The sequence below is a fragment of the Falco peregrinus genome, chromosome 6 (genome assembly GCF_023634155.1).
Source record: "Falco peregrinus isolate bFalPer1 chromosome 6, bFalPer1.pri, whole genome shotgun sequence".
Classification (NCBI taxonomy): domain Eukaryota; kingdom Metazoa; phylum Chordata; class Aves; order Falconiformes; family Falconidae; genus Falco; species Falco peregrinus.
The window spans coordinates 80546629-80566862 of NC_073726.1; the positions used below are offsets into that span (position 1 = coordinate 80546629).

Sequence of the window (20234 nt, forward strand, 5' to 3'; positions counted from 1 at the left end):
CCATCTCCGCGTGAAGGGCGGCACCACGGGGGTCGGGGGTCGCACTACGCTTGCGGGGCGCGCAGCCCCCGGCCGTGACAAGCAGGAGCGCGGAGCCGGCGCGGGCGGGGGGAGGCGGGAGGCGGCCGCCGGGACGCGGCTCCGGTCGGTTGTCAGCGCCGTGCGCCTGCCCCGGGCGACACGCACCGCAAAGCCGCCACGGCCGGGGCTTCGCGGCGTGGCTGTTGGCGGCAGGAGCCGGCGGCTCGCCCGGTGCTCACACGGCGCCCCGGAGACCGGCCCGGCCCGGCCCGGCCTGGCCGCCCGCCGGGCTGTGCGCGGTCCTTCGCCAGCAACTTCACAGAAAGTTTCCTGCCGTCGGGGAGATGCGGCCGCCGCTGCTTCCACCAGCAGTGCGTTGTGGGGCTTTCTTCTTATTGTTGACTTTTTTTTTTTATATATATATGTATATCTCCATATTCTTATGATTTATTTTTAGCCGCTGCCGTTTACTGGCATCGCTTGCCTGTCAGCAGGTAGGGGAGCCCGGGCTGCGTAGCGCGGTGCTGCGCTGCCAGGGCCTGGGGGATGCATTTCTCTGTGGCTCGGCCTGTTGCAGAAGGGGTTGCCCTGTCACGTTTCTCATCTTAAGTGGAGGCAGCGTGAAGCTGAGACAATGGAAACAAAATTGAGTTTCCTTTTTTGTCTAGACCCTTCCTATCTAGCAGCCTGCTAGAAGCAGTGCTTTCTTCTCTCCTTCCCTCACCTCTCGGCTTTGTTGAATCGTGAGTTTTCTTCAGGGGTTGATTTACTTTGTTGCCAGCCAGGAATCTCCCTTCTGCTTAGACTAACTCTGGCCAAGTAGGAGTGCTTTAGCGGTTGTCTCTCCCTGCCTGGAAGGAAAAGGTGACTTCCAGACTCTCTCTAGGGGGAAGAGCCTGGAATAAACACTTATTCAGCTTAGAAGTATGACGCTTTTTTGTTTGCTTGTCCCATGTATGTGTGTGTATGTTCATGGTGTGAGTCTTGCCTTCTATACAGTGCGACCATAATCTGGAAACTTCGGGGTGCATTTTCTCCTGCCATGTTAAATGCGATCAGGCTTGTGTCCCGTGAAGTCTCCTGGCTTAGAAAGTCTAGTTTGACTTTTCATAACACAGATGGCCAAACTGGATAATGGGATATTGTATGTGCATTACAGCACGGCAAAATGCTAATGCAGGCAAAAAGTGTACAATTAGAACTAAGCAGATCTCTATAAATATATATAAAATGAAATACAACTACTGTTATTGCTAGTGTGGAAAGTTAGGATGTGTTCTCTGAACAGAACAACACGAATGTCACGAAAAAGTAGAGTCATATGAGTTGTGTTTCCTTGTTTTCAACATGTCATTTTGAAAATATGAGGCTTACTTCTGCTCTTACTGAAGTCAGCAACAGCACTACAGTTGATTTCAGGAACAGTAAAACTGGTCCTTACCTAACCTCACTAAGGTATGTTATGGAATCATTACTGTAAGGGAGCAGCTATATAGCAGGAGAGACAAGCAAACTTCTGTTTGAGTCTTGAAATGATTAAATGCCAAATTTCCATTACATTTAGACAGATAATGGGAAACTATTTTTTTTTAACTGACCAATTACAAACATCATGGTCTGAATTTATTTTTATTTTTTAATGTGTAGTTTGTTTACATGCTGACGCTTGCAGTTATCTTTGTTGGAGGACAGAAACTACTGTTAATTGGCTTCGCTGTTGATGATTATTTTAATAGTTTCAAAAATAGAAAGTACATATTTTCAGACAGAAATGTGAATTTCAAATGCTATTGTTTCTTCACCAGTCAAACCATTCTGGGTAACTTTCTTTTCAGTTTTTCTAACTACCATTGGTTTTTGGACACTTGTTTCAACTAGGCAAAGTTAAAGGTGGTTGCAATCAGCAGCTGCATTTTAAGAGGAGTTGTTTAAACGGTAGTGTGATCATGCAAGTACGACTGATTATTTCTTCAGTGTGCCAGTCTGGTTCACAGCGTGGAGTGTGAGGTTGAGGCAGAGGAGCAAGCTCTCTCTACACTGTACTCCAACTTGCTGCAAAGCTGCTGTGTTATTCTGAAAAGTAGCCAAGTATTGTGCTGTGAGGGTATTGCAGAGTTCCATTAGGAGCCTGTGAACTGGAAGCAGTGGTGCTGGTGGATGTATTTTTGTGTTATTTTTTTTTTCCTCCTCCAATACGGGGCAAGGGTGCATGCAGTAAGTGCCACAGCAACTGAGGTGATGAACCATGGAAAGCTTCAGTGGAGGGAGTGAAGGCTAGTGCTTTGTTTATGCCTGAGCTGCTCAGTGCACAGTCTCCCTACCTCACCTTGTTAGAGAAACACTCGAATAAGATTCAGGAAAACTGTGAAGAGGTTGAAGTTTTGGTATATATTTAAACTACTGGTAATCAATATAAACTTGCAGCAATGTCTTGGTTCATGTCAAGTACTTATCGGTATGTATGTGCAATTATATATTGATATGTGTTTGTTTTGCGGCAAGTATGTGTGCTTACTTACATTAACTCTTTCTCTGAGAGAGGAGAAAGATAATCCTAATTTCCTGATCTTGCCAACGTTTGGGTGTGTGCTTGCCTGGCTGATGGCAAGCAGACCCGGTAACTCCCAACTGTGCTGTTGTGGCAAGGAAGTTAAGTGTGTGCGTAAAGACTCTAAAGCTGCAGAGAGAAGTCATTGCTGGGTTTTAGAAAACAAGATCTTGAGAGAGGAGAATGAAGGCTGGACCCTCAGAGTTTGCTACAGCTTAGGACATCAATGTGTTCTCTGTGTGAACCGATAGGTTTCAGGCTTGTGATGGGCTCCAGCCTGAGAGGGCCTGAGGGCCTTGGCTCCAGGATGGTCTGGGAATGGACGTCTGGTGTGGTTGTCATATTTCGACATTTTTTTGTCCCAGCTGTTGGGATGTCTATGTTGGTAGTAAACCTGTTCTTCTGATTCTGAGCCATAGTAGTTAGCTGATCATATTTCTGTAAGTACTGCCACAATGCTGGCATTTGTTACAGTATTGGCAAGTGATTCTTCAGGCCTTACCTCTCCTCCTCCAGGTGGGAGAAATGAGGCACAGGAAGAGTGTAAACATCTTGGCAAAAGCTTACAGGAGAGCAGAAGCTCAAAGGGAGACAGGACTAGCAGTTTAAACACAGGTGATGATTTCTGTGATTAATTAAGGTCCGTGTGGTGATGAGTTCCCTTTCTAAAACCTCACCTGAAGCCTTCTGATTGTGAGGATCTCCCTGGTTTTTTTCTTGAAATTAGAATACCTTGAGAATATTGCCCTGGTGTCATATGGAGGCTCAAAATTCAGTGGGCAAATAGTTATGAACGTTGCAGTTTGTTTATTTTCCTTTTTATAAATCTGGCACTTTCAGTTGCTTAGTCTGGTTTACCATGCAACCATACAAACAATTGTGCTGGCACAAGTGTGGAGCTGTGGGGGAACTAAACCTGGGAATATGGTGGTGGTGGTGGTGGAGGATCAGCTGCTGCAAACCTCACAGACCAGGGCTTCTCCAAGGCCAGGCTCCCTTGTGTGTGCCTGGCAGATGCTTGAGCTGAGAGAGCTTTCTACGGACAGCACTGAAAGTCATGGAGCCTTCCTGTGAGTCAGGCTGCACAACTGACTCCAGTGGAGATTTTATGCAGCCTTGCACTGGCGGATGCGAGAGCTTTCTCTTGCAGTGAACTGTATGGTGGCCGTTGTGATTGCATGGGCACTGCAGGAGTCAGCACAGAACCCTGTAGCTCAAGGACTGGTCTCGCTGGTGCTTGTTTTGGATTCAAGGATGTACTTTGTAATCATTTTATAAAGAGGAAGAGGAAAAAGACTGATCGTATAAGCCGAAGGGCAAGGAATGAGCATAGCATTTGAGCTTTCAATCTTAACTGGCTTCCCCAGATTTACTCAGTTTTTAAGTAGGGCTTTATATCTCCCAATACTTCATTGATGCTGTTGTTGCAAAGAGCTCTTTCCCACCGAAGGCTTCCCATGCTGGGGGACTGTTCAGCACCACACAGCCAAATTCCTGTTACCCTTAACCAAGGCTGAGTATCTGTTAGTGAAGAGTGTGTTTCTTAATGTTTATTAGCAAACTTGTGTACTAGGAGGAGGATCCTTCTTCTCTTAGTGTCAATGACAAAACTCTCATTAAGTGTGGTGGGTGTAGGATTGAATGGTGGAAGACCAGTGTTTAGATGTACACACTATTTAACACCTGATTAATCACTTAACTCCTTGGCACCAGCTAAATTGAATCCCTCTGAAGCAAAATTTTACTAACACTGTCCCAATTAAACACTGGTCATTAGTATTCACTGTGTCATTACAGGTGAAGTCAGTTTCCTGGGAGGCAACCCATTAAAACAGCAGTCTGAATCTGAAATGCCCCAATTAAACAGAGGATACTTTAATGGTAATTTACATGTATATTGCACCTTGCATCTCAAAGTGCCTTTTGGAGGGAGGTGGCTAAGCAGTGCTCTGCTGATAGAAGTGATGATAAGTAGGAGGTGAAGTCTTGTACAGTTAACACAGAAGTGATGTTTCTGCCTCTTAGAAAAGTTATCTGGTCCTTGAGTGCTTGCCTTCTGAAGTCTTCTGACAAAAGTTTTCCTAATAACCTACTTACCGAGAGAAAGGAGAGGTAAAGCACCTGTGTTTTTGGCCAGTAGTGTGGTTCTGACCTATAGTCCAAAAACTGGCTACTTTGGGAGTTTTTTTGCATGTGTTTGTGGTTCATTGCCTTCAGCTGGGCATCCCCTGAGTGACAGCAATTCAAAAGCCAGTGCTTCTGAAAATGTTGGCTTCGGCCTTTGCTTTTCCTATCTGTGAAACAGGCATAAAATAATAATGAACTTACCTCTGCAGGGCAGTAGCGAGGCTTAGTATTTGTAACACAGCATGGGAACAAATTGTGTTTATTACAGAAATCAGTGACGGCGTGATCTGATTCATTCCTGGCTTTTTAGTTCACATGGTGTTTGAGAGCATGGGGGGTGATTGTTGTTTGGCTGTTGGCTTTTTTTGGTAGGGGCCACCTAGCTGGAGAGAGCGAGATATGGCTCCCCTGTGTCCCGATGGCAGGGTCAGCCACACACAGGCAGGGTGGTGTTTCTGTGCCCACAGCCCACATTGAACACGGCTTTGGGAGGGGTGGGCACGTGGTGCAGGTGTAGCTGTTCTGCCACAATCCCACTCCTGGCCCGGGGCAGGAGCACCTGGCAGGGATGGCAGCCAGATGTGGCTGCCACAGCAATCCCTGCTGCCTTTCCCTGACTGCCACCCTTCCCAGGGCTCCCTGAAGCTGAATGCAGAGCAGGCTGCACACTCAGTTGTCCCACATGGTTTTTTGGTTTGCTGCCTTTTTTTTTTTTTTTTTTTTTGGTGGGGATAGGAGAGCATCACTCTCTGCTAGATCAGATACACCTTCATCATCTGACAAGGGGGGACTTGCTCACAAAGGCAGTGGTTGGTGGTCAGCTGCTGGCATTGTCACTTAATTTTTAGGTCGCGATGTGTCCCTGTGCCTCCTGAGGGAAGGAGGCTGCCCGGGACAGCCCACAGGTGGGGTGTTCCTTTAGACAGTTGTGAAGAAGCCAAACTGAGCCCAGGTACATGCTCAGGTTCAGGCTGAGCAGAGATCTGACAGGCCACCAAAACTTCTCTGCCTTTATCTGTAGAGTTGCAGCAATTGATTCCTGCCATCATGGGTTATTTTTTTAGGTCTACAGCCTAAGCCAGATTTAGACCATATTGGTTCTGGTGTCACTGAGTTGTCTTCAGGCAATGTTTTGTTGGAGCACAGAGGACAGCTGCTCTCTTTATCTACTACTTCAGTAACAAATGGAACTTAAGGCTAAACTATACTGATTCCACCACCACCACCCCTCAAAAAAAAAAAAAAAAAAGCCACTGCTGGCAGGAAAATAAATGCAGAAAACTCCAGCTGAAGTTGAACTTGTTTATGCAATGTCTGGAGCAGCGATAAATAAAGGATTTTGAAAGTAGTTAAATTTTTCACTGATGGATGCTATTGCTTCTCTTCTATAATGCTACTGAGCTCCAAAGTGAACTGGGTATAGCAATTAAGGAAAGCTATAAGTGATTCTTCCTCTAAACGATTTTCCAAAGGTTATTCCTTGTTAGGCCACATGCAGTTTCTTTGCTTCAGTGTCGTTCTTGTACAGTTTATAAATACTGTCCTGGTTAAGGCAGTCTGAACAGAAAATGAGTATGAAAGAGAGAGAAGAGATTTTTACTGTGGTGTTTGTGTTGGTGTTCTGTGGAATGTTTGCACATAGAAATAAATAGCATTGTAAATCACCTTAAAGATGTGTGTAATGCCAGGAGTAGCACTGGGTGTGACTGCAAGAGTTAAGTATTAGTACAACTCCACAAAAATACTTTGAATGTGACAACTGAGCTTTACATGTTAAACTATTAACAGCTGGCTAGTATTAAATCCAGAATTTGGATGTTTAATTTTAAAATAAAAATAACTGTGGTTAAAAATAGGAACAACGGGTGATTTCTTGCTGTGTTTTCTTTTTTTCTTTCTTATTTTTTTCTTTTTGTGTAGTGGTGGTTTTTTTTTTTTTCTTTTGGGGGGTGTGTGTGTTAGCTTCTTTGTAGGTATGTTTTGGTTTGTTTTGTGTTTTTTTTTCCTAGCTAGCTCAGGTAGGGTCTGATCAAGCTGGGAAATTATTTGTTTTGAAAAGTCTTGAGAGTTTAATGTGGAGGAAACCAGCTGGCATCCAGTAAGGAATATCCTTAAAACTGATGGAAAGCAGCAGAGAGTGAGATTCTTTATGTAGTTTGAATTTCAAGAGAATATGGATGAAGTGATTTTTCCATTATGTCTTCAGTGGGATCCTCCAAAACATCTATTAACAGAAACTAGGAATGTTTTCTAAATGGTATAGGATTCTGTGGAAATCCAAGAGCTTGGAGTTCTACCAGATAAATGAAATGTTTAGTAAAAGTGCCAGAGATAGTAGTACTAGAATCCAGAGACAGATTTATCCAGTTAGTAGGGCCACAACAAGGCATTGATATCTGCAAACTGTGTTTTCCTTTTCTCTCCCTTTTTTTCCTTAAAAAGACTTCATATCAAAGTGGTTTCCATCATTGATGGAGCACTGTGAAGCTCTGCTGATGTACTTGGAGGTCAAATGGAGCAAACCCAGCATTACAGAAATATTGGGGAGCTCCTTCCCACTTTCTAGGAACTCATCTGAGGTCTGTGTTGGCATTCCTCTCACGACAGAAGTAATCCTTTTTTTCTCGGGTGGATCAGGACTGGAGATTGTTGTTTCACCATATTCCCTCTTGAACAGTGAGTTCTCATCTTCCTACCTGCCCTATGCTTTAAAACACAGCAAAGCCAAGCTTTTTCAAACCTGTCCAGGAATCGAAGTGAGAGGTGGTAGGGTGCAAGGAACCAGAGGCTCTGGGATGAGGGTGTTGGTTCCAGTTATCACTGGAGGCTACTGGAAAAAATCTTCCCTGGCAGATGGGTCTTCCTTTCCGCATCCCTGAGAAGCTGCTTGGATATTTCCAGTGGGCATATTGCCACTGTGCAAGACCAGCTACACTTGAAGCCTGCAGAGCAATTGGGCTACCCCCCATGGCACTGATGGGCCATTGTCACCTGTGCCACTGTCTTTCTACTGTGGCGACTCTGGTGCCAGCAGCCTTACCCCAGTTCCAGAGGACCAGCTCCCTCTGGTTTAGAGCACTGCTGTGCTGGGTTGGGCAGCCTGGTATAGGCACGTGTAGGTGCCAGGTGCCTGACTGGGGCTGTGCTGTGACTGTGGGGTGACGGACCTGCCATCTCCCTGGGGCTGAGGGAATGAAGGGCTGAATTGTTTTCACAGAGCGATGAGGATGCATTCGTTCCTAAGTCCCAGGGTGCCAGGAAGGGCACCAGGTTGCAGGAGCAGGAGTCCTGATGGATGTAGAAAATATTTCTCGGTTGGCAGCCTGAGTGGTTCTGTCACTGTCAAATGGCTTGAGCAAATGGGTTCTTTGGAAGAGGGCTTGGGGAAGACTGTGGGAGCGGCTTCCAGGGGAGGAAGGTTATGGGCTGTAAAATATTTCATGGCATGTGGCCTGAGATATGTATCGCATGTTGCACAGTAAACACTGGGCTCAAGCACACAGGCAGTGGTGTCTTAGCAAGCTACCTCACACCAGCTGAGTCATCAGAGCCATCCGTGACTGACTGTGCGCTGGCTTTTATTACCTCCCAACTGGGACAAATTACAACTTCTTTTAAACCTCAAGGAAAGAGAAGAGTGAATTAATAGTGTATGCACAGCCAATTAGCACAGCCAACTAAACTGTGTTGATGGGCAGTGGCAGAGTTTTGCAGGCTTGGAGAAGTGGGCAAAGAGCGCAGTATTTATTTTTTTTTTTTTCCTCTTGGTAGTTTTGGTTGTGGCTTTTGCATGGCTCTTCTGCTTAACAGAAACAGTGAGGTCTCCTTCACCTGTTCGGTCTTGTTTGCTGATGGACCTCCCAGAACTGCTCTGGCAGCTGGAATCGTGTTTTGGGAAATGATTTGGTTGGTGAATGAAAGAGAAAACTGAGCTCAGTTTTCAGTTTGGGGTGAAATAGGCAAATAAAATTGGTGGAAAAGGAGTGGGGAGTAAAACAGAAATCTGTATATTGTAGTTTGAATCAATGGTGTGTATCAGTTCTGATTATAGCGTGTTTTCCTGACTACTAGGAGGGTTTGTAGTGGCACCAAAAAAGATACAGGAATGACCTGTGAAGTTGTTTGGGGAAACTTCCATAGGAAGAGAAGCTAGATTGCTGAGGACTCTGGCTCAGAAAGGAGACTGCTGAGGGAAGTATAACAGAAATCTATAAAATCACACAGTAGTATAGTATGGGGAACAGTTATTTCTGATAGTACCAAACTAGAGCAGGCAATATAATTGCCAGACAGCAAGACTGAAGCAAGTATTACTTCCATCTGTGTTAAATTATGGAACTCACTGCTGCAGGATGCTGTGGAGGCTAAAAGTACAAACAGATTTAAAAAAGAGGGTAGAAGAATATGGGGAAGATATTAAATCTAGCAGCCTGTATGGGGGTGGGGGGGAAAATCCTATAATGACACGGGGGAAAGATTGCTTTTTCTGTCTGTTAAGCCTTTCCTGAAACAGAGACTTCTTGTCTTTTGGGAACAAGATCCCAGGCAAGATAGACTTGCTCTGATGATGTATAGGCATTCAGATGCTTCAATTTAAAATTTTGCACCCTGGAAGGCTGGTCTCAAGTGCTTATTAGTCTCCTCCGGATTGTTTCCTAAGTCTCAGCCCCAGCAGTCTTAATTTCAAGAACACTGGTTAATTGTAAGTGGGAAGAGAGCTAAGGAAGAATTTGTGTCTGTGATTCAGAGAGATTTGTGAAGTCTGGATTGCTAGAACTAGCAAGAGATTGGCTTTGTTGCTTTAATTACCCAGATTCAAATGAAAGGGGAAAACCTTCAGGGAACACATGGAAGAGGAATTACAGAGCAGCATTTGAAAAAGGGAAGTTTTTTGGTTATGGGGAAGAGACATTGTTTGCTTCCAGAAGCCAAATGTGGGTTGACCTATGCTTTTCCAAAGGTCTCCCAGTTCCCATTATCACCCATGTGAAATGTGTTCCTGCAGCATTAACTCTTTTTCACATGTGATAAATGGTGTCCCAACCAGAGCTTGCAGCCACAGGTATAAGAGTTGCTGCTTTCACTGCCTGGCCAAATGTTGCAAGCGGTCACTGAAGGGTCTCACTCGCTAAGAAATGCTGTCATTTGTACAGACCTTGCATCATGCTTTGGTTTTGACTTATTTATTTTCTTTTTAATGGCAAACAGAAGAATGGATGTACAAAATCAATTCCGATATTGTTTTGCATATGTACTTTTTATTTTTCCTAAAGAGAGAGTGATTGAGTGTTGGATAACCATTAAAACATACTGATGTGCAACTAAATATGGCCTTTAATCTAAATTTAGTTCTCCTTTCTGCTAATCTATATGATGTCCACAAGTATCTATTTAAGTAATTGGATAGCCTTATATGGATTTAGTTAGGTTTTTATTTTGGAAAACAACAAGTTACTTTTATTTGCTGGATGATTGATTTCATTTTTTTTTTATTTTATATGCTGTTTATGATAGACTGCACTTGGCTTTGCAGTGAAATGCAATTGCATGTGGAGTCTTCCCCATCAAAACCCTGAGCATTAGAAGTACTTCTTAAAAAAATTTTATAACTGTAAATGAAAAGGAAATATCTGGTACATTTTGGGGTAATATTACTTAATAAATAACAACCTTTTTATTAAATGAAATATGATATTTTTTAATTGCATTGATAGTTTCTTGTCATGCTGATCTAATATTAGTAGATTTTGCTCCCTCACCCCTCATTTTTATTTGTTGACTGGAGGAAGAAAACAAGCTTCCTGTTTCTGCAACTCCAAAGTATTTCCCAACTTTGGGTAAACTAGTCATTGTAATAAACTAATTGACTAAACTGAAAGAAGAAAATAGTCTCTCTGTATCTGTTGCCAAAAGTGGGCTTGGCTCTTTGGCAGGCTGAGGCTCTAGGTGTATAATAGTGTGTTCCACTCATTGGAGTGGTAGGACTTCCTTTTACGCTTTGGCACAAAATTTTGTACTTGGGATTTATCTTTAGTGGTGAGACCCATCTTTAGCCATGGAGGGCTGGAGCTATGGAAAATCAGCTGACATGAGGGGTATTTCTCCAGTTTAGCGTGAAGGTTTGGCTTTGCAAACAAGAGGGGAAGCTGCTGTAGATCCAGAACAAGCCTCCTGGTTCCAAATGAAACCAAAACACTTAATGTACTAGTGCTCCTGGAAAGGAAGGGCTCTGAAAAAACAGGTTTTAACTTGTGTCCTTTAATAGAGGTGTCTGTATGCTTTCTAAGATACTCAAAAGTCTCTATTAGCTCAATGTTTTAATAGGTTTGTTGTTACAGCTCCCTGGGAGGCAGGGAACTAGGATAGCCCTGCTTCACAGATGGGGAGTGTAGCAGCTTCATGTAGTCTCTTGGTACCTATAGCTGCAGCAAAATAATGCTTTGCTCTCCAAAAGTGGTCTCCTTGGGCCCTTTGCTGCCTACCTGCGATGCTCTCTCACTATTTGCTTAGCAGATGATACTGTGCTTAGGCTGGCCTGTCCCATCACTCACACTTGCCCTTCCTGCTTGCTGGAGTGAGAACCTTGTGGTCCTACTGTGTGTCCCTAGAAGGTGAAGAATTACGTCACCATAACTTCAGCTAGTCCAGTTATAAGGTGAACTTAAATACTGATGGAAGAGAAGGCTGGTTCCCTTCGGTCTAGACTTGAGTTTAAGTCCCTGTCCATTTTTCATCAGTGATGTGTAGAGCACTCTGTCATATCCAAAATACTCATTCAGCTGTATGGGCCTTGACCCCCTTTTTTGTTGAAAGAGAGGAAAAAACCCTCCCCCAAACAAAAACTGAAGTTCTATCACTTTCTTCACCTCAATTGGAAAATAAACATAGGTAGACCCAGGTTGTCAGCAGGTAGTTGGCACAGAAAGTGTGAAAGCTGTGGACTGAAGACACAGATAGCTCATTCAATGATTTGCATGCAAAGGACACTGAGCAGCTGGCCTGGAGTAAGGCTTAGATTTAGAGCGTGTTTAAATTTAAGCATTACAGTGAGAACAGGTATATTTAGTTTTTCATCTTCTAAAGAGAAAAAACCCACAACAAATCCCAAAATGAATTAAGGGAATTAATTAGTGGAGGTGATTAGAATGATAACTGTTGGGGATGGAGGAGGTTCCATTTTTGGGTTGCTTTCTGTGTGACACCTGAGAAGCAGAGCCAGCCTGAACAGCTTTGGTCAGCAAAAATTTTTTTGCCCACTGTTCGAATTCCTGGCTTGCAAAAATTAATGGCTTGGTTGGTAGCTGTGCTTCTGGAAATAACATAATTACATATACTTTGAAAATAGAGTTGGAGCTTCAGTCTTCATGTCAACCAAAGTTCCAAGAGTAGACTGCTCGCAGCCCATCCACCTTCACAGCCATTTACACACAAAAATCTAAAGATGTTCAGCACTGCTGCAAGATGCAAGCTTTGACGTGGGGTGGCTCTCCACACCTATGTAGATAGGGAGCTCTTTGGACCAAACAGATCTGGTATCTCTATTTCTGTACACCTACTCTAAGCTATGGGACTGGAGGTTAGTGGGGGAAGGAAAACAGGAGCCAGGGAAGTAGGGTGGGATTGAGAGTGAAGGAATTAAAAATGAGTGCCATGGCAGCAACTGCAAGCAGGTAGGCCCATTGCAGACTCCTGTGGAAATACTAAAAATTTGCTTTAGAAGGTCATGAGAGGCAGAGACAGGGAGAAGCTGAATTGGGAAGGGTTGTATCTCCTCATATGGGAGCAGCAAAGATTAGATGAAAGCGTGTGGCAGTTTTAAACAAGGGGAAGTACGTTTTGACAGGACATACAGTGAGGTTACCAAACTTACTGCCAGGAGTGGTAATGTAGGGCTAAACAGACAATTAGTTTCAAAAGACAGTTCATGCTAGATGGATTCGTTTGGGACCATTGACTGTAAAGATACAGCTGCTGGCCTTGGGTCCGAAAGCCCTTAACCTGTGGATTGCTGGTGGAGCGTGCAAGGCAGAGTTTATTCCTTGTGCTCCTACTCTGCGCATTTCCTGCTGGGTGGGGCTGGAGATGTGGTACTAGCTTAGGCAGACCTTTGGGCTGACCAGAACTACTGTGTTTTTCCATTTTCATTTAGGGCTTTCATACTTTGGTGCTGGACTCTGTACAGATGCCTCTGACAAGTGGAAAAAAAACAGTTGAGAAAACCTCTCGTGTGAATCAGGCCTTCTGCTCTGTTTCTTGATCTTGTTGGGATGTTTCCTCAGCAGAGGTAACCAGACCATCTGAAATTCACGCAGTCAATGTTCTTCAGGTTATGAAGTGAATTGTGAATTGTGTTTGGAAAAATTCTTGGGGATTTTCCTGTCCTTGACTCTCCTCTTAGGCTGTGACGCCATTTATTGGCATAAAGTGCCCTGACCTATTTTATTTCTCTAGGTTTTTCCCAAGATTTGGCTGACAGAGGGTGGAAAAAACAATTAAATTCTGAGATAATTCAAATGCTACGTGCTGTGTCAGCCACACCTTTTCTGATGGCTGATAAGAGACAAATGAACACAGTTCCTTGCAAGGCAAGGATGCATTTGTTTGGATGGCACAAACACGTAACTGCATGACTGTGGCTGATGAACAGGTGTTATACAGTACAAGGACAATTCCAGCACTTCCATTAATTTATTCCATCAGCATGCCTGAAACCTGCTTTGGAGTGACTATCTTGATTTGATAGTTCAATCTCTTTGCCTTTCAATCCCTGACTCTTCTTTTCAAGTTCCTAATAGCTGAGAAAATTGAAGAGGAAGTGTTGTTTACTGGGAGCCTAGGCTTCATTTTTCTACACAAAACGATTAAGAAATGAGTAAGCTGACAGACAGGACCTTCTTGTGGGACCCTGTGTACACCAAATGTTTTCCTTCAGTGCAAGTTGAGCTATTTCTCAAACCATGCTTGTCCTGTGCTATTGCATTTAGTGACCCATTAGAACTAGAAAGATGAGCTGGCTAAAAGGGAATTAAAAAAACCCACTTGCAAATGCTTGTGTGTCCTTTACCAAGCCCTACATCTAGAATGGTGTCCTACAGTAGGCAGAAACCATAGGAGCTTGCTGTCATGTGGTGTGTACTTGCCTGTCTTTAGGCTGAACTTAGTTCTGATGTCTGATGGTCACTTTTAACTGCTTCCTGAGGTCCTGTCCTACTACACCAGCTTGGATTGTCTGTCCCTCTGGGGGCACGCTCTTCCTTAGCTGTTTCCAAGTGCTGACTATAGAGCCTGAATGTCTGAAGATATACCCACTACCAACACAGTAAAAGAGGAGCAGAAATTCCCAAAAGACGCTGAGAGCTGAAGGAATTCTGTTTTCCCAGTGTTAAACACAAGGAAGTTAATTTTATCATTCCATGCAAAAGTGAATTAAAATATGTCCATGTACCACAAGCAGAGCCTGGACATGCACTTTCCTACTGCAAGCACAGCAGTAATACGATGTTGTGACCAAGGAGTGTATTATTTGCCCAGGTTTTGTAGGTCATCTTTAATTTCTTACTTACTGATATCCTAGCTGTTTGCACTCAACTGCTTAATTCCTGAATTTACCACTCAGGCTTCATGGTGCTACAGGAATGGGTGGTGGTATGCCATCTGTGGACAAATGAACAGTTAACAATGCGCTCTTGAATGCAGCCCTCATTTTAGGCTGATGAAGCCGGGCTTGATTTTCCCCCATCTCCAAATGGATAGCCTATTTGTTCATGCAGTCACCATGCTGTGTTTTCCTTCAGGTTTGTACCTCAAATTTTACCTTGCCTTTCACATGTTTGAAGCCGCAGTCCTTAAAAGTAGGGGTGACAAGGCTACTGGGAAAACACAGCCCTTGGAGATTGCAAAGTCTGTTTGTTCTTCAAGTCACTTGAAACAGGAGCTAAATGATATGCTTGGTTTTAGAAAGCAGCAGTATTCTATCTGATCTTGTCCTTCCAGTGGAAAAAAAGGCGAGGGTTTGATAATCTATATGGCAGTACAGTGGTAAACTTGGAGTGATTTAGACCGTTAATGGAAAGTACTTTAACTTTGATTTTTTAACAGTGTGTCAGATGAAAGGATAATCTTAGCCTGTCTGATTTCCCCTTGCTGCTGGCTTGCATAGCATCTGCCTAAAATGAAAAGGCAGCACATAGATCCCAGTGAGCAAAAGTAGCAGGCTGCTCGTGTGGCCAGGTCGTTAACTTCCTTCCCTCCATTTCTCAATCTCAGGTCTCGCTGTTGTCCATTGTTAATTATTCTGGCTGTGGGCTCATTAAAAAGCCCTGAACACCAAGCATTTTTCCAGGCACAAGTAATTTGTGCTTAGATGTTTGTTTTTCCCATGGCTAACTAGTGTCTAGCCTCCTCCTATTGGCCTCTTACTTGTATGCTCTGTCATTTCCCTTTTCACAGGGTAAGGGTATTCTCCCTAAACTCTGCTCTATTTTTTACTGTAAAGAGCACGCAGGAGATTGTGGACTATATTGTCAGGCTATGTCATAACGTATTTTCTTTTGAAGTACAGTGGGGTTTGGCATCGTAAGAGGTGAGGCTCTTTAAGCATGATATGAAGAAGAGTCCTGCTCTAGATACAGTGGTTGAGGCTAGTGAAAATTGTGGCTTGAGCAGGAGTTCTGGGTTTTCATCCTATGTTGAGCCTGCTAGTTCCTGAATTCTTCTGTGGTGTAGCTGTCCAATGCTATCATGCTGTCCTTCCCTGCCTCTGGCAGTGTCTCTGAAGGATTATTTGCCCATATCCAACTCTGGGCTGACTTGAAGCTGTTTTTTTTTCCATAGGTTTTTAACCATTCTTTAAAGGCACTACGCAGGCGCACTATTGTTATTTTGCTGAAGTAGCTTGATGAGATTCTTAATTCAGGATAAGGTGGTAGCACCCTGAAAGATCTTGTCCCACCCTTCCCCTTCCCCACCTCCTGTGGCCTGGCACAAATGTTAGGGCAGACATGTGCTTGATAGGGCAGCAGATCTGGATTAAAATGGACAGCTTGTGCTAGTGCAAGGCAGAGCATGGTGTGGAGGTGGGAAATAGCAGCTGGGAACACGAGGAGGGCAGGGCATGTTTTTTCACTGGCGGTGCCAGTTGATCTGGGATTAAAGCATCGATGAAACTCACAATAAAGCTTTGGCCAGATCTTTGTTACCTGACATCAGAACTAAAGCTTTTAAAGATTCATGCCTGCTTTCTTTACTAGAACTGTCCCTTTAGGCTAGATAGAGTAGCTACAGGAAAAGTGGTCACTGATACAGGAAGAAAAACATTGTGGTTCTTGTGCTGAAAAGCCATCCCTCCTTTTCTTATGCCAGCAGACACCTAGGGTCTGAAACAGCACGGTTTGCTCTTCTAGTGTGAAGGGTAGAGCTGTTGCCTGGAGGTATGAATGAGCCTTCTGGTATCAGCGTGAGGCCCCGCTGTTGTCATCTGTGGACTTCCAACCGTGCTATGACTTGCTTTGCCCTTTTGAACACACCTTGGCTGTAATGTTTAGGTTTAATTGTAGGAGAAGGCTACTTTAATAAATGCAGGCACTTGCACATACTGAGTTTTCAGAGATAGACTGAGAACACTGAATGCCAACCCCCTCACTTTCATTGCAAATTTATGCTGTTCTGTACCACTGATGCTGACAGACGGTCTGGACCTGTTTAACCATGCAGCAAAGCATGAAGCCTCTCTGGGTCAGGGGAGGAAGTTTGTCCCATGTGCCTAATCTAGAGGTCATTTCAGAGTTTCAATTATCTATTAAAATTGCGTCCTTGAAACATGCAAACACAGAAGTGATATGTTCAGTCCATAAGTGCTAGCTCTCTATAAGCCACATGCACTGCAGCTTTCCGGGTAACTTGCTATATATGCCCTGTATTGGATTTGGTGTGAAAGGTATTTGTGGCATCCTTTCTAGAGAAAACTGGGCCATAGATCTTTATTTTTCTTATCTCTTTTATGCTGGCCTTGCGACACTGTTATAAAAATATACCAACCTGGTACATATAGTCATTATCCTGGACCAGGAGGATAGGCTTGGGTTAAAGGTCCTGTATGGAGATGCAGGAGGCTTTCGTGCAGTCCCTGCTCTGTCACTGCATTCTCTGTGACCTTGAAGTCTGTTGATGTGATTGCCTTTCTGTAAAGCATTAATGCCTAGTAAAACTGAGTCAGATCACTGGTGGAAACTGCTTGTGCCTCTGTAATACAAATAATTAATAATGATCTTGCCCTAACCACTTGCTGGTATGATTAATATTGCAGAATTATTGGCAGTAGGACCCAGGGTTTAACAGTACCAGGGTATGATTTTTGGATAGTTCGCTTTTTTTTTTGGTCTGTTTTGAATTCTATCTGAATAACTCCTAAAGATGCCACTGTGTTGGTTGATGCATAAAAGGAGGTTTGAACCATGTCTAGGATAATCAACTTAAAATTTAATGAAAATGAATATTAAAATCTGCACAGTTTAGAACTGCTGAGCTATCAGTTTGGTATTACCCCAATGTTGGCAATTTGGGTAGATTTTAGTGAAATGGTTCAGGTCATGGTGAAGACCTGAAAAATTCTCCCTCCTCCAAAGTTACTTGAAAAACTAAAGAAACTTTTCCAGCTAAAGGGGGAAAGAAGTCACTCTTCAAGACCCAACCATTTACCAGAGATTGTAAGAGAATTGTGTTTTATTGGACCTGATCTCTATGCTCCACTGAGTTCAAGAGGATTTGGCTGAAGCCTATAGTGATATAACTGAGCAAGAGATAATCAATAAAGGAAAACTCATTATTAGTCAGTGGCACTGGCCATAATGAAAGCTAGTCAAGAAACAGATTTTTGTCATGTGGGTAACATCACTACTTTTAATTCATTTTCTGAAAGTTCAAACATGAGGGAAAAATGATGTCTTCAGTTTAAAAAACCCCCACCAACAAACCCTGGTGAGTTTCCTACGGATTTGTTAACAGCAAGGTCAGGGGGTTTTTGTCTGTTTGTTTTTGGGTTTTAAATTACTATTATTTTTTATTTTGAGGTATTCTCATATGAAGCAGAATGATTCAGCATTTCAGAACTCTATTCTTTTGTTTTTTCCTGACTCAGCTTGAGGAAGTTGACTGAAACAACACCTTTTCCCTCAGAACACAGACAACATGTTTTATAATAATAACTTCTGATTAGCAGATGATGACAACAACAGCAACAAAAATAGGAAAATGATGGTAAGAAGTAGCACTTTTTTTTTTTTTTTTCCAGGCCAGAGGGACTGTTAAGAAGCCATGAATGGAGTCCGTTGCATCTCTTTAACCAGTGTGTTACATCTTATCTGACACCTGCATGACAGGCAGGTGACAAACCCCCCAGATGTTTTTGTTCATGACCCGCCCACCCAGATACCTGGCCATATCCCATGTCCTGTCTCAAGTAGCACTGGTGAGTGCGTGAAGCTGTGCAGACTCTGTATCTCTTGAGGCTGCATGATGTCTCTGCCTGACAGGGCAGCCTGGTCAGAGAGGGAGGCAACTCACTGACTGTTCTTGCTCCCAGACAGAGGGTAACATTCATGCTGTTGCTTCTCTGCAGCTGCAAGAGGTGGCTTGCTGTCTGATTACCTGTCTCTTCCCCTGTACCCACTCAAGACTTTGCAACTTGAGGCTCAACAGATTTTAAGGCTGACCTTGCTTGGATGAGTCATCTGTCTTTGATGTGTGTGCACCGCTGATGGGAGAGAAAGGAGGCAGGGATGCTTGCTGTCTGTGATACAAGACTGCTTTCCACTGCCCTGTCTCAGTGCATCAGATGGAGGCATCTTTTCCTCCCGAGCCTCTGCGCTGCCTGCAAGTTGGATAGCTAACTGGGCTACATACTGAGGAAGGGTTTGTAGTTCCACCACTACAAACAGTAAAACAAACAAACAAAAATAATTCAGAACGTCTCTGACAAATATGAAATTGGTGCAGGATCTACTTCGTTAGTTCGGTTGACTGCTATCCACCTGTCTTCCATTCATCTGGTTATTATTTTATTTTCAGTTCCGTGTGTGTGCTGTGATTGAAAGAAATCTCTATTTGTTGTTAAATCCCTTTCAGATTTATTTAAAGTGCTTGGCTGTCTTGCTTTTGTCTCTTGTCCCATCTCAGAGATCTGATTTCCTCTTTCTGCTACCACCCCTCACCAAACATTTTGCACCATACAAAGGTATCTTAAGTACCAAGGTAGACTAGTAGTACTGTAGACCTGTTCAGCATGGACTGATATCAGACTGTGAAGAGGTCCCAAGCTGAACATTTTTTTGTTTTGTTTAAATTAAAAAAGGAAAGGAGCCTTAGCTAGAACACTTCCCTATGCATAGATAGCCATTAACTCTTGGAATATTGTAATTACCAGAGAACACTCCTAAATATCTGAAAGTGAGATAATTTTTTTTTTGGTGGAAATGAATTACATAAGAATGGAAATTCTTGATTTAGAAATGTAGCTTCTACACTAATCCTGATGAATAGCTGCCCACTGCCCCCCCTGTTTCTCTGCAATAAGTCCTGCCAGTGCTGCTGTGTCACTGGTAGTGTGGACTCTCAGCTCAGTTAAGGGACAGCAGCTCTGACCCAACAGTCAGCACCCAGGGATTCCTTCCTTCCTTTTCTTTTTTTTTTTTTGGCTGAAATGGTCAAAGTTTACCACTTTGCTTGAGAACAGGCACTTTCCAAGCTGCAGCAGCTGTTTTTACAGAATCTACGTTCCTCTTAGGTTATTTGAGCAATGGGACAGAGAATTTTGGAGCTGCCCCTGCTGGGCTTTCTTAACTTTGGATCCATTCTTGCATTAGATCAGCTCAAGCAATGCTATTGTGCAGTTTTTACTCAGGACCAGTACAGCAGACAAGGAAAGGTGTGTGTGTATGTGTGTGGGAGGTTGTTTTCAGCCCTGTAAATAATAGTCTCCAAATCTTCACAGGTCACTTTCTTTCCTCTCCCATTACTCCCAAAGATTGTTCCTGCATGTTTTACTGGTGCGATGAGGTTTCCTTTGGAAGTTAGGTGCCAATTTGAGCTTCACTCAGAAGCTTCATGAAAAGGTGGTTGAAATGCTGGGGGAGGGAACTGCCTCTGAGCATCTTCCCTCACCTGCGGGGCATCCCTGTGGAGAACTTTGGGTTCTTAAATGCCTTGAGAAAGATCAGGGGGATAGGTTCCTGGAAGAGTTTTTTTTTTTCCCTGGGGGACCCCTGAGAAATTTAACTTGCACTTGTAGCCACTTTGTGGTGAGTACAAATGCACCTCGCTCTGCGCTTCTTGGAACTGGGTCTTACTCACCACTTACATCTGAAGTAGTGCTGTTGCATGTTTTTGTGTACCCCCCCTGACTCCCACAGTCCTTTGGTTGTGGTGGATTTTTGGCCATCTGTGGTTTGAAGCAGTTGCTGAGGGCTCTGTGTGTGTATGTGTGTATAGGAATAGCAGATTAGAAAATGAGAGGTTGAGAGCCTCAAACAGCTTCCTGAAAGTG

General features: G+C 43.6%; 1 protein-coding gene across 5 annotated transcripts in view; it reads left to right on the top strand.

The window, feature by feature from the left end:
- Positions 1-20234, top strand: part of ETV6 (ETS variant transcription factor 6) — a 140030-nt gene that overhangs the window by 657 nt on the left and 119139 nt on the right. The window contains exon 2 of one of the 5 annotated variants that reach the window (XM_055807594.1): positions 17985-18072. The exons of 2 other annotated variants lie outside the window; for them this stretch is intronic. The gene's annotated coding sequence lies outside the window, so the exon portion shown is untranslated. Of the gene's footprint in view, positions 1-376; positions 393-17984; positions 18073-18145; positions 18162-20234 lie in introns of those variants that run through there. 2 more of the 5 variants (XM_055807593.1, XM_055807592.1) reach the window with 2 other exon arrangements.